This window comes from Neopsephotus bourkii, unplaced genomic scaffold, assembly GCF_033783945.1.
Source record: "Neopsephotus bourkii isolate Nb327-2 ecotype Australia unplaced genomic scaffold, CSIRO-AGI_Nbou_v1 NB_1181, whole genome shotgun sequence".
NCBI lineage: Eukaryota > Metazoa > Chordata > Aves > Psittaciformes > Psittacidae > Neopsephotus > Neopsephotus bourkii.
In genome coordinates this window covers 1949549-1963275 of record NW_026901666.1, presented here as the reverse complement: position 1 = coordinate 1963275, position 13727 = coordinate 1949549, and the positions used below count along the sequence as shown (strand labels likewise).

The following is a 13727-nucleotide window of genomic DNA, read 5'->3' as shown; positions in this document are numbered from 1 at the left end:
CCTTGTAGAATTTCTCCAAGTGCAAAATTTTAAATAATTTTTTGTTTTACTGCACTGTTCTAAATATGACCTTAGCAGTGGTCAAGAAACTGGAATACTTTTCCATGTATTTTTTTGTTAGTTTAATGCTTTCTTATATTTTAATTGTTTCTTTGTAATAACAGCACAGAAAAATATAAAAAAATAAAACCACCAAAGACTATGGAAGAGAACAGCACATCCTCCTTGCCACCACACTGGGTTTTCTCCTTTTAGATCTCCTGCACTTGGACAGTTACACCCATTTGAAATGTGCCTGCATACAGCAGCGTCTTCTGTCCGCTTCAGATTAAAACAATTCTACATACACTTTCTGCGGTGCAGAGCACAGCATGACACAGCAACACAGATCACACTGGCTTAACAGCATTCAGACAGCAGGTTTTTATCTTGAAGTATGAAACACACATCATCCTGCAACAGCTAGGTTTGTAATTGAAGCATGGCCACACCAGGCACCCTGTGGTAGTCACGTAAGCATGAAGTGGGCAAAAGTCTTCTGAAACAACACTGGAACAGTCCTCTTAAAAAAAAAGTCACACTATTCACAAAGGACAGGCTTACCATTGCCTACATAAATCAACAGTAGGTCTTCCCAACTGTGTGAAGTTGTACACTCTGCCAACTCAACCCTGTTGTATTTGTTTTTGGAAGAGGGCTAGTACGGCTAACCAAGACCTACAGTACCAGGCAGTAATCTTCACAAGTGAAATGTCATGAACAGATACAAGCACAATTAACCCAGGTAAGACCATCCTCTCTAAAACCAGATTATCACTCAAGATACTTACATTCTATCTGTCATTTTTACAGTAAACTGCTTGATAAACTGTGCATCAAATGTAACTTATTTAATGAGTGTCTCCAGGACTATAGAAATTACAGGTTCCCAAAACATAAGGTCTGGTTCCCAAACTACTCCAATCTGGGTAACATTCACCTGCTTTCAGACTGTTGTAGTATTTCCCACTTCCCTAGCTAGGCAAAGGACAAGTGGTATACTCTCAGGAAAGTTCCACATATGACTGATATTCTTTACAGAACCTCTCAAGTATTCGTATCTGTATGATTTCATCTCATTTCAACTGCCTTCCACCAGAAGCCAGCTACAGAAACAAGATTTCTCCAGCCTCTCATAACAACTCTCCCCCCCTGGGAGGAGCCAGTGCCCCCTTAAAGTCAGAAGGAGTTGATGGAAAGCTATCTAGTTCTCTTAAAATCTCTGTCTGTAATCCACTGCAACAACAGTTCAGCCCCAAGCAGGTGCAGGACACCCAACATTGGCAGGTTTGGCACTGGTTAGACAAAGGCAGAAATTAAGAACATAATTGATTCAGCAGCACCTTAGCTTAAAAAAAGGTGATGGCAAGCACTCATGCAAGAGAATTTAAGACAAACAATCTTTCACAGTGTAATAATAATTCACAGGCTGGCTACAGCAGTTACGACTTCAGAAAGTTAGCAACAATAAAGTGCAACTGCAAGATACAGCTATACACATGTGGGTTACAGACAGCACCACTGAGGTACTGGGCTCTACAAGCAGGCTCCACACGTGCTTATGCTTGTGTCAAGTCTTCGCATGGGCATATTCTGTAACATTATCATACACTGATATTAACCCTTATTATCAGAGAGGGTCAGTATCAGTCAAGTACCTAACCAGGGCAATCCCATGTGCCTAAAATAACATGCAATTTTCTGTGAGAATGGCATCTGAGTAAAGGATTACGCTTACAATACATGCAAGCCTAAGACAAGTCTCAACTGGCAAGGACATGACTGATCTGTTAGACTTGATAGCTCCAGCACAGCTTACCTGGCTCTTCCTGCTTCACTCTTCCATAAGCACACACCCCACTTTCTCTAGTCTACATTCCAGAAGCATTACCAATTCACAGAGTTGGGAGGAGAGCTAATGTATATATATATTTTTAAATGTTGATGTCAATGTCCTGTTTACTAATTCACTGCTGAAGACAAAGTAAAATCCATCTAAGAAACATCAGTGAGGAGCAGAGAACACCACAGGTGGAACAATACACATGCCTAAATAACCAACTGCCCTGCCAGAAAGAGTTGAGCTGACAGATTATGACACAAACCCTTTGGCCAAATGGCCCTTAACTAATTCTATTACTTCTGTCCCTTAAGAGAGGGGCCAATTCTCAGTAAAAAATCCATGGATGTGGACAGTAATATGCAGAGGAAAAATACCGCCCAAAATCAAACAGGCATGAGAAGTCCTGAATTGCTCCAATTTATCTGTTGCATTGCTATCATTTCTCCTTAATGATAAATTTACTCAAAAAGAAAAAAAAGCCAAAAGCCTATTAAAATGTCTATTTTAAAAAATTAGCATTCACTTTTTAGTCTGCATGCTCAGAACTCTCTCACACTGTAGCTCAAGAACCACAGAGCAAGATGACATCTAAAGCAAAACCAGTTTTGAAACTGACTAATATCTCAAATTTCATTCATGCTGGTAGTTCAGTGTTCCTTCACATCCTGTCCTTCCTTACGTGCTGTTGGCTGAAGATAATCTCTTCCAGGCTTCTCAAATGCTGACACGGGAACCTCTGTGAGCATACTGAACTACTTACTTTTCTACTTGAAAAGATTTAATAACCTACAACTTTTTTCTGTGCCCTACTTGTAGTCTATCATTTTCTTCCTTCTTGTATCGAATCTGCTAAAATAAAATTTTACAGAGTGTCGATTCAACAAGGAAAAAACTATAAAGTTCATTCTGCCAACTCCCTTTCTCAAAAAAATTAATCAAGAAAAAGCAAGAAAGGAAAAAAAAAGCCTTTGCCCTTGAAAAGATGAATGGAATAGCCTTAGGTATTCTATAGCTGTACTTATGAAAAAGTTTTTGGACATTAAACACACAAGTCTCTACAGAAATAGGAAAAATGTTTTGCCCAAGTCATAAACTTCTTTTTCCGTTGCACAGTCCACTTCTACACTCTCCACACTACAGTCCACTTCAAGACATAAGCTCACCTCTAGGAGAGGGACAAGTCCCATTCATCTCCAAGGGAAGCAACGCCTATGAGATAATACTAGCAAATGAAGTAGTCTCATAAAAAGCCATGCACATACACACACAGACATATGCTATTCAAATTCAGGAGAGCAATTATCCTCTCTACAGAAACTCAGTGTTTTGTCCATACATTACACTTTCCTTACCAAAACCATGCCACTTAATATTATAATGGTAGCATCAAATCACAGTACATAACACTAAATAAATATATCAGTCAATCTAAAAAAAAATCACTAGGTGTCAAAATGTCCAATTTACTCTTCCATGTAGAAAAGGTATTTCACCATAAAATAAAGTAAAAAGTCATGAGAAAGTAATGTAAAACTCCCTGGCCACAAACAAAACTGATGCCACCACTCTTAAAACATTTAACATCTCCATGTACGTCCTATTTAGTACTTCGCACTGAACTGTTGCAGAAATTCATTATTTTCCTCAATTTTACCCAGAACAATTAAGTGTGATTTTAAAGTTTTATATTTTAAAATAGTGATAAAAACATCTAACAAGAAAGATTATCTGATATCAACCCAGCTGCTGAGCAGGCATTTACATTTTATACAGAACAGGCATTTTCACTTTGTTAGATCTCCCCCCCCAACCTACCTGAAGACAAATAGTCAATCTACCCACAGATTTCTATATAAAGTTTAAATAAAAACCCCAAATCCTCTTAAACTTGGTTTTTTAACTTAAAGCAAATATTTATTAACACATTTTTCATCAAATGCTGAATCACGGGGAAAATGTGTAACTCATTGCTAGTTTAGAGATAATTTTATTTCAGGTCATTGAACAAATACCTTCTTGTTTTTGGCAGAGCTGCACCAGAACATTTTTTTTTAAACAATGTTGTATCACTGTTGCAGTTTAGAGAAAAACATAAATGTAAGTCTTGAACAGGACAGGAAAAAAAATGGAATGAAAACAATTAAGCTCATTTCTTGTAAGTGCAAAGATATTCCCTTGTAGCAAGCAAAAAAGGTAACATAGATTAGTATCAGCAATTTGAATTTAAACTGTCCAATAGAAATCAAAATTTAGAAGTCCAAGTTTCTGTCATTATAAGAAGTCTCTTCTATTGTTCATCCAAAATTACCACTTTTATTTTTTTGTTCTTTATTGAAGCATGCAAAATCACCCCCCATATTAGGTCTAAAATAATTTCACAGAAGTAAATAATAAACCCAAACCTCATTATTACTATTATTCTGTATTACAGCAATAGCAAGGCTCCCATTATGATTGACAAATATACAAAAAAACACTGTCCAGAGGAGGTGGATGAAATAATTTAGTCAGTCATTGAATTCAAAGGGATCAGAGAATAATCCTGAAAATGCAGACTGGTTAATGCTTCCAAAATCAACACATTTGGTTCCCACTTCTGTGCAGGTTCCTAAAAAAAAATTCTGTTCCTATTTCTGTTGAAATACTTAAGCACTCAAAATACACAGAAAATGATATTATTTAAAAGATACTCCTTCCTTTACTAAGATATACTGAACTCAGTGGCATAAGCCATACTTCAGACATTGTCTCAAACTAGGAAATGCTAAATCATACTAAACCTCCTGTTCAATTAAAACAACCCCAAACAAACAAACAAACATCAACAAAAAAAAAAAACAACAAACAGCACAACCTTTTCTGGCTGTATTCAGTGGAGGAATGTTTGTCCCTGTATGCATAAGACCAGAGATATTTATCTGAAAAGGAAGACACAAGCAATTTTAAAAATAATTTTCATATTTCTGTTATTTGTAAACCACATGCTTCTGTTTCACACCCTTAAAACTCTGAAGAGTTAAAAGAAAGGAGTTAAATTCTCTACCAGAATGCATTTGCTCAAGTGTAAAGCTAACAAATGCTAAAATTTTTGGCAACACTTCTGCATTTCTGAATCATTAGATAGTCAAACTATTTTTTGATTTTGCTTGCATGATGCTGGATTAGAATAATCCATATAAATCAGTGGTTTCCCCTCACTAGGAATACAGCGCTTACTTCTGGTCTTCTGATGTCAAAAGGATGCATAAAAAACTAGGGAGGTTCAGAAATAAATAACAAAAAGCCATGCATGTACAGCAGTGGATTAGAATTGTTTACTCACAGGAGGAGTAAGAAAGAACATAGTCAAAGTAAACATAATAGTAGCAAACCAGAGAAGGCATGCTGAGCATTTCAGTCACCCTTTACAGAACATAATGATGGGATGCTTTTCCTAAGGAAAACTTAAACATGTAGGTCTTTGACAAAGAGAACTGTTTATGCTATGGGAACAGCAGAATTCTCAATGCTCTCCTCCCACCAAGATGTACAGTTCACACCCACAAGATGGAACTGAAGTAGGACAAAGAAGAAAAAGCTGAACTCAAGTCATGTATTTAGTTGCCTAGAGATTTAACTCATGGAAACCTAAACATCCAGGACAAAGTCCTCCAAGATACTTAAGCACTCCTTTTCTAGTGATACCAGTTATCATTTGAAAACAGTGGGGCTTGTTGACCAAATATGCTGGATGATCTAGACTGTTACAACTTCAAGCTCTTCCATGTCTAGGCAGCAACAGTGGTGGCATTACAAAAATATTTATATGCTGGATGCCTATTTATTTCCTTTTTTAAATCATCATGAGACTCTGATGCACGTAAAGATTGTGATTAAGAAGCATTTTCTAGCTGATACAGTGAGTGAAAATATAAGCCATGGGGCTTCATACTTGTGTTTTTGGTAAGGCTACGATTTTTTCCCTCTAAGTAGTCACCAACTGCCCCTTCTCATCGAGTCCGTTACTGGCTCTCTTCCCCTCCACCATGAAAAATACACACAGCCACATGGCCCCATTTCTCAAATGTCTTCCAGTTTTCATTACAACCCTCACCACCTCCGCACCACCCCCCACCCTTCAACTCTTCTCCAAACTCTTTCTTTGCCTCTATCCACTTCCCTCTTTGCTGCATCCCCTTCTCTCCCCTCTGCTGTTCACCCCCCCCCCCCACTGCTTTGCTCCTGACCACCAACCCCTCTCCCCAAAGCCTGCTGCTTCCTAATGTCTCACATGTTTCCTTCCTACTCCCATACCACAAGGCCTCTCCAGAAGCTTTCAGTTACAATCCTCCTTTCTCTTAGAGAGCAAAACACCATCTCCCCTCAAAATAAGTGCTGAATACCACAGTGAGCAGCAGGAAGACTACACAAGCAGCACCTTGCAGCTTCAGGGAACTTGCCTCTCAAGTGAAGCAGGCTTCACCATCCAAAATTAGAAGTATTTCCACATGGTGATGCATTCTCTGAAGCTTCACATTTATTTGTGGTATTCCAAACTCACTGCACCACTGACATGTAGAAAAATGCCACCAAGTCAAGCATCAAACATTTTTACTGAGACCAACAAAGAGTTAGTAAGTTTCTTAGGTACTTGTACTAGCGCAAAATAAAGTATATGAGTAAAGCAAAAGTAAAAAACAGGAGAGTCTATGCAAATTGAGGCCAGACCAATCATGGATTATACTGGACAGGATTAACACAGAGATTAAAAAAAGTAGTAATTATTTGCAAAGTCTTGATGAACACAGAAATTCCTATAATCAAATCCTAAAAAGCTAGCTATCTGTGGAGACCTCTAGTACGCATGCTAACCAACTTTCTTCAGACCCTTCATAGGACATTAAACAGAAGTCTCTGTGAAGAGCTTGCTTGCAAGACAACTATAACTGGAGATGGTTTAAAGTACCTTTCGGTTAAGGTTCACCAGCCATCAGTAATGAATAAGTTCACATTCACCACCATTTTCAGATATTACCTAAGAATTTTGAGTATTACCAACCAAGCCAGAGGCTAAAAAGTATTTCATGTTTTCCGTAATAAAAGCTCAGAAAACTTCCAGACATACAAATACTATAAATTCCAGTACACACAAAGCATAATTACTTGCAATAATTAGTAAAAGTTGAGTATTAACACTTTTTTTACTGTTTTGTTACATTCAGTCATATTAAACATAGGAATAATATACTTCCAACAGTTGCACTACGGGATAAGTTTGCCTCAGGTTCTTGTGTCCAGCCCATAGCTTCAAAAATCCTGAATGAAGTGAAACTTATTTTTATTCAGCTCAGGTCATTATTCGCAGAAAGTCCATTAACTGCTTCCAAATAAAAGAAAAAAACTGTAAACAACAGGTTCTACAAAGTTTATATGATTCATTCTCTGACGAAAACCGTAGTTACCAGAGCAGTAACTGTTTTTAAGAAAAATAACGCAGCTCCCCCCCCAGAAATACCTTTACTTGAGTACAGTATTTACATGTTTCTTTTATATTACTTAAAAATTATTATATTTTTATTTGCTGTTAATTTTTTAGTTACAGGGATAAACTCATCAGCTTGTACCTTACCATGTGTCTGCAGATTCTTAGCAGAACTCTTACATCAGGTAATAACTCGAGTTACAAAAAATGATGAAGACTGGTTTGTAGCTGTAAAGTCTGTATGAAGCGAAACATGGGAAAAGATCAGCAAAACCCACAAGCACAGGAAGAAAGCTAATATGTAAGGTCATTCACTAGGAATCCACATACCAGCTGATTGAGAAGCTGCCTAATGACCAGCTTTTGTGATCATTACATGGTTAGCATTGCTCATTCCCCAAAACCTTTGTGAAGTTACAACTCATGAAAAATTCAGATTTAGGGCTTGATTCAACACCCAAGGAAGATGATAAATATTTTAGCACTGACATCAGTGAAAACAGAATAGATCCTTTATGTTTTTTCCTTAGCGTAAAGATTTCCTATACAGCTTTTTAAAAACAAAATATTAAGGGTACCAATATTGTACTGATATTTCAAAAAACTAAAGTCACCTTACACAGCAGTATTATAATGCTCCAAATTACGTGCCTAATACAAACCTATTTATCAAAGAAAAATTACTTGGCCAAAGCACGATACAAAAGCTCTAACAAAGATGCTAGAAGGTAATGCAACTTTCAGAAAAAACATCAGCATTATCACAGTGAGCACTGCAACTTTATAGCTAGTACGCTCTGCACAGATGGACAAGTAATTTTTAGAAATGAATCATGGTGCAAATGATTTTACTAATTTTAAAACAGAGGTGAGGAACCAATAGCCTACAGGCCAGATATGGTTTGCTGCTTCTGTTCAGATGGCCTACAGACACATCCGAGCTTTATTACTTAGTAACAACACCAAGGCAGACTTCAAGTGAAGACACGCGTGTTTTAAAACACTCCAACAATTCACATTTTTAAATACCTAATCCTTAAACCCAAACATCTGCCTGGAGTTTAAAGTATTAAATGAAATCTATGTTCTTAGTTTGATTTTTTTTTTTTAAACCCACAGAAATTGTTGAGTTATTGGAGAAGATGAGACTTAACAAACCTCAACATTTAAATTACCTTAGTAGACAAAAGTCAATGATACTTGGAGTTTGGACAACAGCGTGTATAACAGTTGTGGCAGAGGAATTTTGATACCTGCTCCCATACAGAGGAACATACTCTACAGCCCTTATTTAAGGCAAAACTTACACTGAAATCTATGAGTATTTTGCCTCAAAAAGATACAATCCCAAATATAAATCTCAGTCTTTCATAAACAGCTTCTTTCAAAAGGTAAAGCATTTCTGAATTTGAAAGTATACACAGGACTCTTAAATAAAAAAAGAGCAAGTGAAAAAACATCTACTGCAAAAGAGAAAAATCACAAGCTACCACTGTACTTTCCAGCCTTTCTGCAATTATTTGCAGCTGCCATGAACATATTGATATTTAGTAAACTGCAGGCTGCAGCTTTAATTGAAGTTTGACTGCTATAAACAGTTAGCTGCCTGGCTCTGGCCCACACTCTAATACCATCAGCAGAACAGAGATGGGAAGTATAAACAAATCTTTTAACTAGATTAGTTTCTAAACTGGCCAAGAAACCCTTCAGCAAGAACTCCCGTGTGACAAAATATTAAAGAGGGGAAAATATTTTTAAACCGTATCTTAAAAAACCCTAACCTTTCCTAAGATAGTATGAATGGGATTCTTCTGACGAAAATGATGAAGTTTTCAAAGGGGGCTATCCCTGAGAAACATGGTCTGATCCTTGAAGGGGAAAAAAAAACGGGGGGGGGGGGGGGGAAGAAATGCCAGAAAACTTTAAAACAAACATTTGCAAAACAGAAGGGTATTTTCCAAAGGCTTTTTTTCCTCAAGACTTCGAACTGCATGAAAAAAGGCTATTGAACTTTGAAATACCAGAAGAACTTGTAGTATCATTTCACATTTCAAGTGGCCACACTCAAGAACAACATAACAAAACCACATAGCACCACCAATATATACCAACATGCCTTCCTTCTAAAGCTGATCTTTTTCATAATTTCCTTTAGCCAAGCTTCTTCCCTATAAAGATTATGAAGGCACAATGATGCATCCCCCCTTTCTGCCCCCAAGCCAGTAAAAAACAAAAGGAAGTTCTGTTCTAAAAAAAAAAAAAACCAGCTTGCTACAGATCCCTGACTACTTTGTTTCTTTAATCAATGATATCATTTACCCACTTTTACAGTGTTTTCTTACAAAAAAACAGCAGATACTGAAAAATTCCTCCTCTCAGCTAGGGGTAGGATGGAAGGATCCAGCAAAAACTTTTTTGTGCTTATCTGCTACATACATATAAAATAAGCAAAAATTACCTCCTTAGGCTGACAGCAAACTTATATTAAAAAAAAAAAGAAAATAGATGCTTTAAGCTTCATTACATCAGTCTTAAAAGTAAAAAAATAATTTTAAATACATATAATTTAAAAGTAGATCAGGTACAAACACAATCAAAATGTAAAGCCAGTGCTAGCTGTTTGTTATTGTCAAGCTACAGCTTGAGTCCTACCAAAACACATGAGATTTGTACTCATTCTGGCAGGGCCTATCACATAAATGCATATATATTTATATATGCACAGGCATATGTGTATATAAATATGCATGCATGAGTATACATATATGTGTATTTATATATAAATACACATGAGGTATACAGGTAAAAACTTAAGGATGAAGACAGAAACCAAATGTTTTACACATTTCTATAAAGCCTTTAGTTTTTCAGAACAGATAATCCCAAATAATGTGTTGGCAATGATCTACCAGAGCTTAAAAACGAAGTCTAAAATTGGCAAACTGGAATTTGATTTACATGTTTTTGAAACATTAGGCAGTATGAATGGAAAAATTAGCCTCTCTATATTTATGATATGGAGGCCCAGCTTCTATTTGGCTGACTTTTACTTTTCTCCTAACTTAAACTGCATTTGTTTCCTTTGGCGGTGAGGTACAAGGCAACATTACTGCAAGCCTCTCTTTATCTAAATGTTGAGAATATCACCATTTGATCCAACAGGATTTGTTGTGCAAACAATTGACAACTGTTCTGGTTGCCTCACTTGGGATTTTTTCTTAGTGAGGCCATGTTACTGATGCTGAAAACCAACCGACTTAATGTTTAAGATGCTATTTACATTTCAGATCACTCTTCCTTCAGTAAATCATGAAAATAATTTTGGATTTAATGTCACTGTAAACACAGACTAAGCAAAAATCATGATTTTTTTTGTTGTTTTTTTTGGTGGTGGTGGTGGTTTTCTTAATCCTGGGCTTTAATTTTACCTCATGTGGGAATAAGGTAATTAGCATATTGCTTCTAAAGGTCTTAATTACAAGATATTGTGACAAGATAAGAATTCTTAAAATACTGCTTCTTTACTTTATTTTAAAATATTTCCTGTAAAAGAAGAAAAAGAAAACAAAGAAAACATGTCAAAGAATTTAATGATTAAGAAATGAAATGCTTTATTCTTTACTTGATAAATTATCTAGAGATCCCAAAGAATTCCCAGACATTTCACCATTTCATTTTTTAAGTAAATTTAAAGCTTCTGAAACAGAACATTTCTAGAAAAAAGACAACAGCCCCCAAACAAACAAACAAACAAACAAACAAAACCCCCCCACAAAACAAACAACAAACAAACAAAAACAAACAAACAAAACAAACACCACCAAACAACTAAACATCTTGGGCACCTTCAGTTCTCTGTATTGCCCTCAGCTCCAAGCCCATGAACCACTCAAAGCCACTCTCAATGGTTTGTTCCTCAAGTCATTCCCATGGGAAGGACAGGAGGTAATGGAGATTTTCGTGACCGGAACACCTGTCAAGCTGCAGATAAACTGAGATGATCAAGCCATTTCACAAAAGTCTATGAATAGCCATCTCATGGTAATGACTGATTTGTGCTGCCATGTGCCAGACCAAAACAACTACTTAGAGGTAAAAGGCTTGAAATACAGATATTTGGAGCCACACAATCACTTTCATTTTAAGTACTGTTTTACCTGTTTTTAATACTTCTTTTATATACTCGTTTGTACATATACATGTGCATTTGTGTATGCAGCTAAACATATTTGTGTATGTACCCATACATTTCATAATGTTGTAGCCTAAAAGGTTTTGACAAATTTTACCTCAATTTAAAAACAATGCAAAGTCCGAACTCCTTTCTAGACAATTCATTAAAAAACAAACAAACAAACAAAAAATAACGATATAATAAAGAACTTGGAATTTGAAAAGAGAAAAGGAGTCAGCACTTCTTAATTTCTTAACTCCTGCTTTTCATTAGCATCCCACTTGGTTTAACTCCAGTTACCTAGATTTCAGGATGCTCTAATTTTTATCTGTCTCCAATGGTCTTCCAAAATTTTATTCCTAATACAGTCTTCAGTTCCCGTGCAGGCCTATTTGAATCTGATTGAGCAGTATTATTCCACCTAATAGCTCCAAAAATAAATACAAAGAAAAGTCAATGAAGGGCTGTGGTTTCAAACATTCAAGTAATTCTTAAAATGAATAAGCAGGTCCTTACTGACATAAGAGCCTTAAAGCTGTATCCTGTATCCTTTTATTGTCAGACTCAGTGGTAAGTTTGACACCCATTTTCCACTGGACAAAATAGAAACCAGAACAGGGCACTTAAAAGAGCCAAGCAAACCCAAGCCCCCAAATAACCAAACAAGCTTAGAAGCAGCAGCAGAACTCCACCACAGTTTTCCAGTTTTAACAGTATTTTTTAAAAAGAAAGTCACTTTCAAAATGTGTGTCCCTAGCCATTAACAGATGAGTTTCTTCTCTTGCAGACTGCTTTGTGCATGTGGTCTCTTAAACCCATAGAAAAACATGCTGACATTAGTGGGCCTTCAAATGGACACAAGCAGCCACTCACCTAGTCGGCTGCCTTCCAGAAGAAACATCCATGATAAGCATTTACTGCTGATTCAGAAACTAATTTCATAGTTATGGACTGTATTCAAATTACTGATCTTCCACATACAAGGAACAGTCATGAGTAATAGCAGGGGAAGGGGAGGGATTTTCTGACCATTTTAAATCAATAACCGAGGTAAAAATGAAGGCATTCCATTTGAGTGGACTGTCCCTTATGCCAAGATCTTCCATGTTTTTTTAACAAGGAGAAAGACTGACCCCTCCATAGGCAAATTAAAACTAAAGGACTACAAGCAAAGAAAAGTTCAACTATTGAAAGTATCGCACCATAAAGATTCTCTCCAAACACCTACCAACCTAGCCCAAATAGAAACTAACACATTTATCCACAAAGAAAGGCAATACAGTAAACTTTAAGGAAAGTCTGTTAAAGACAATCATAAATCTGGCTTGAACAGCATCTTTATGTCTAACACAGCCCACATTTTGCCATGGCAGGTTCCTTGCTAATTCAAACCAACCTCTCTGACCTAAAGTCTGGGAAGCCATGAACCTGTAATTTAGGAAAATAATTATTAATTTTGTCTCAAAAGATGAAGAAATGAAAAACACAAAGTTTTCCTAAAAGCAATTAGCAACTATAAATATCTACTCATAATAGCAGCAAAAAGATCTTAAAAGACCCAAACAAAAGAAAACTATATTGCTGTTTAGTTGTAGCCATTGATAACACACATTACTCCTTATTAGAGGTTGAGACTCAATTCTTCCTGTTCTTAGAAAGGTGGCTGTGATACCTGACAGAAGCTCCAGATTAGCCTCAGATCCCTTTGTGCTAGGCACTACAGAAACACAGGAATTGCTTTCGACACAAGTTGGAATCCCAGCCCCACCAGTGGCTCCTTAGGAGAAATCTTTCCTACCCAATCCCCCCAAACTAGCAGTTGGCTTTCCAATGCAGACTCAGTGGTGGGCACTGAAGGCCTATGGAAATTAAGGGTTTACTAGTAATCTTACCTCTAGGATTTAAAGTAAGAGAAGAGCTTGAATTATTCTGCCTAGAATTTCGTTAGGGTACTTTACTGAGCAATAATTAAAAGAAATCATGCCTATTTTTAACACCAAAACACAAAGAGATTAAAGTGTTAATTCCCCATAATAAATAATACATCTCATCAGCTGTAGGCCATGAAAGTTGCAGGCAGATTTGCAGCTGTATGTATATTGGGAGCATAATCCTGAAGCCACTATAGATTTCCACGTAGGGATGAAAATAGATCAGTGGTATCTCAGGTTGAGAAAGGAAGCAGTGTCATGAAAGAAAACCAACAGAAA

General features: G+C 36.6%; 1 protein-coding gene across 15 annotated transcripts in view; it reads right to left on the bottom strand.

Moving 5' to 3' along the window:
* MBD5 (methyl-CpG binding domain protein 5) overlaps nucleotides 1-13727 on the bottom strand; it is a 161055-nt gene that overhangs the window by 145508 nt on the left and 1820 nt on the right. For 9 of the 15 annotated variants that reach the window (XM_061363707.1, XM_061363720.1, XM_061363721.1 and 6 more), the window contains exon 1: nucleotides 2562-2989. The exons of 3 other annotated variants lie outside the window; for them this stretch is intronic. The gene's annotated coding sequence lies outside the window, so the exon portion shown is untranslated. Of the gene's footprint in view, nucleotides 1-2561; nucleotides 2990-10868; nucleotides 10887-11817; nucleotides 12224-13727 lie in introns of those variants that run through there. 3 more of the 15 variants (XM_061363710.1, XM_061363711.1, XM_061363708.1) reach the window with 3 other exon arrangements.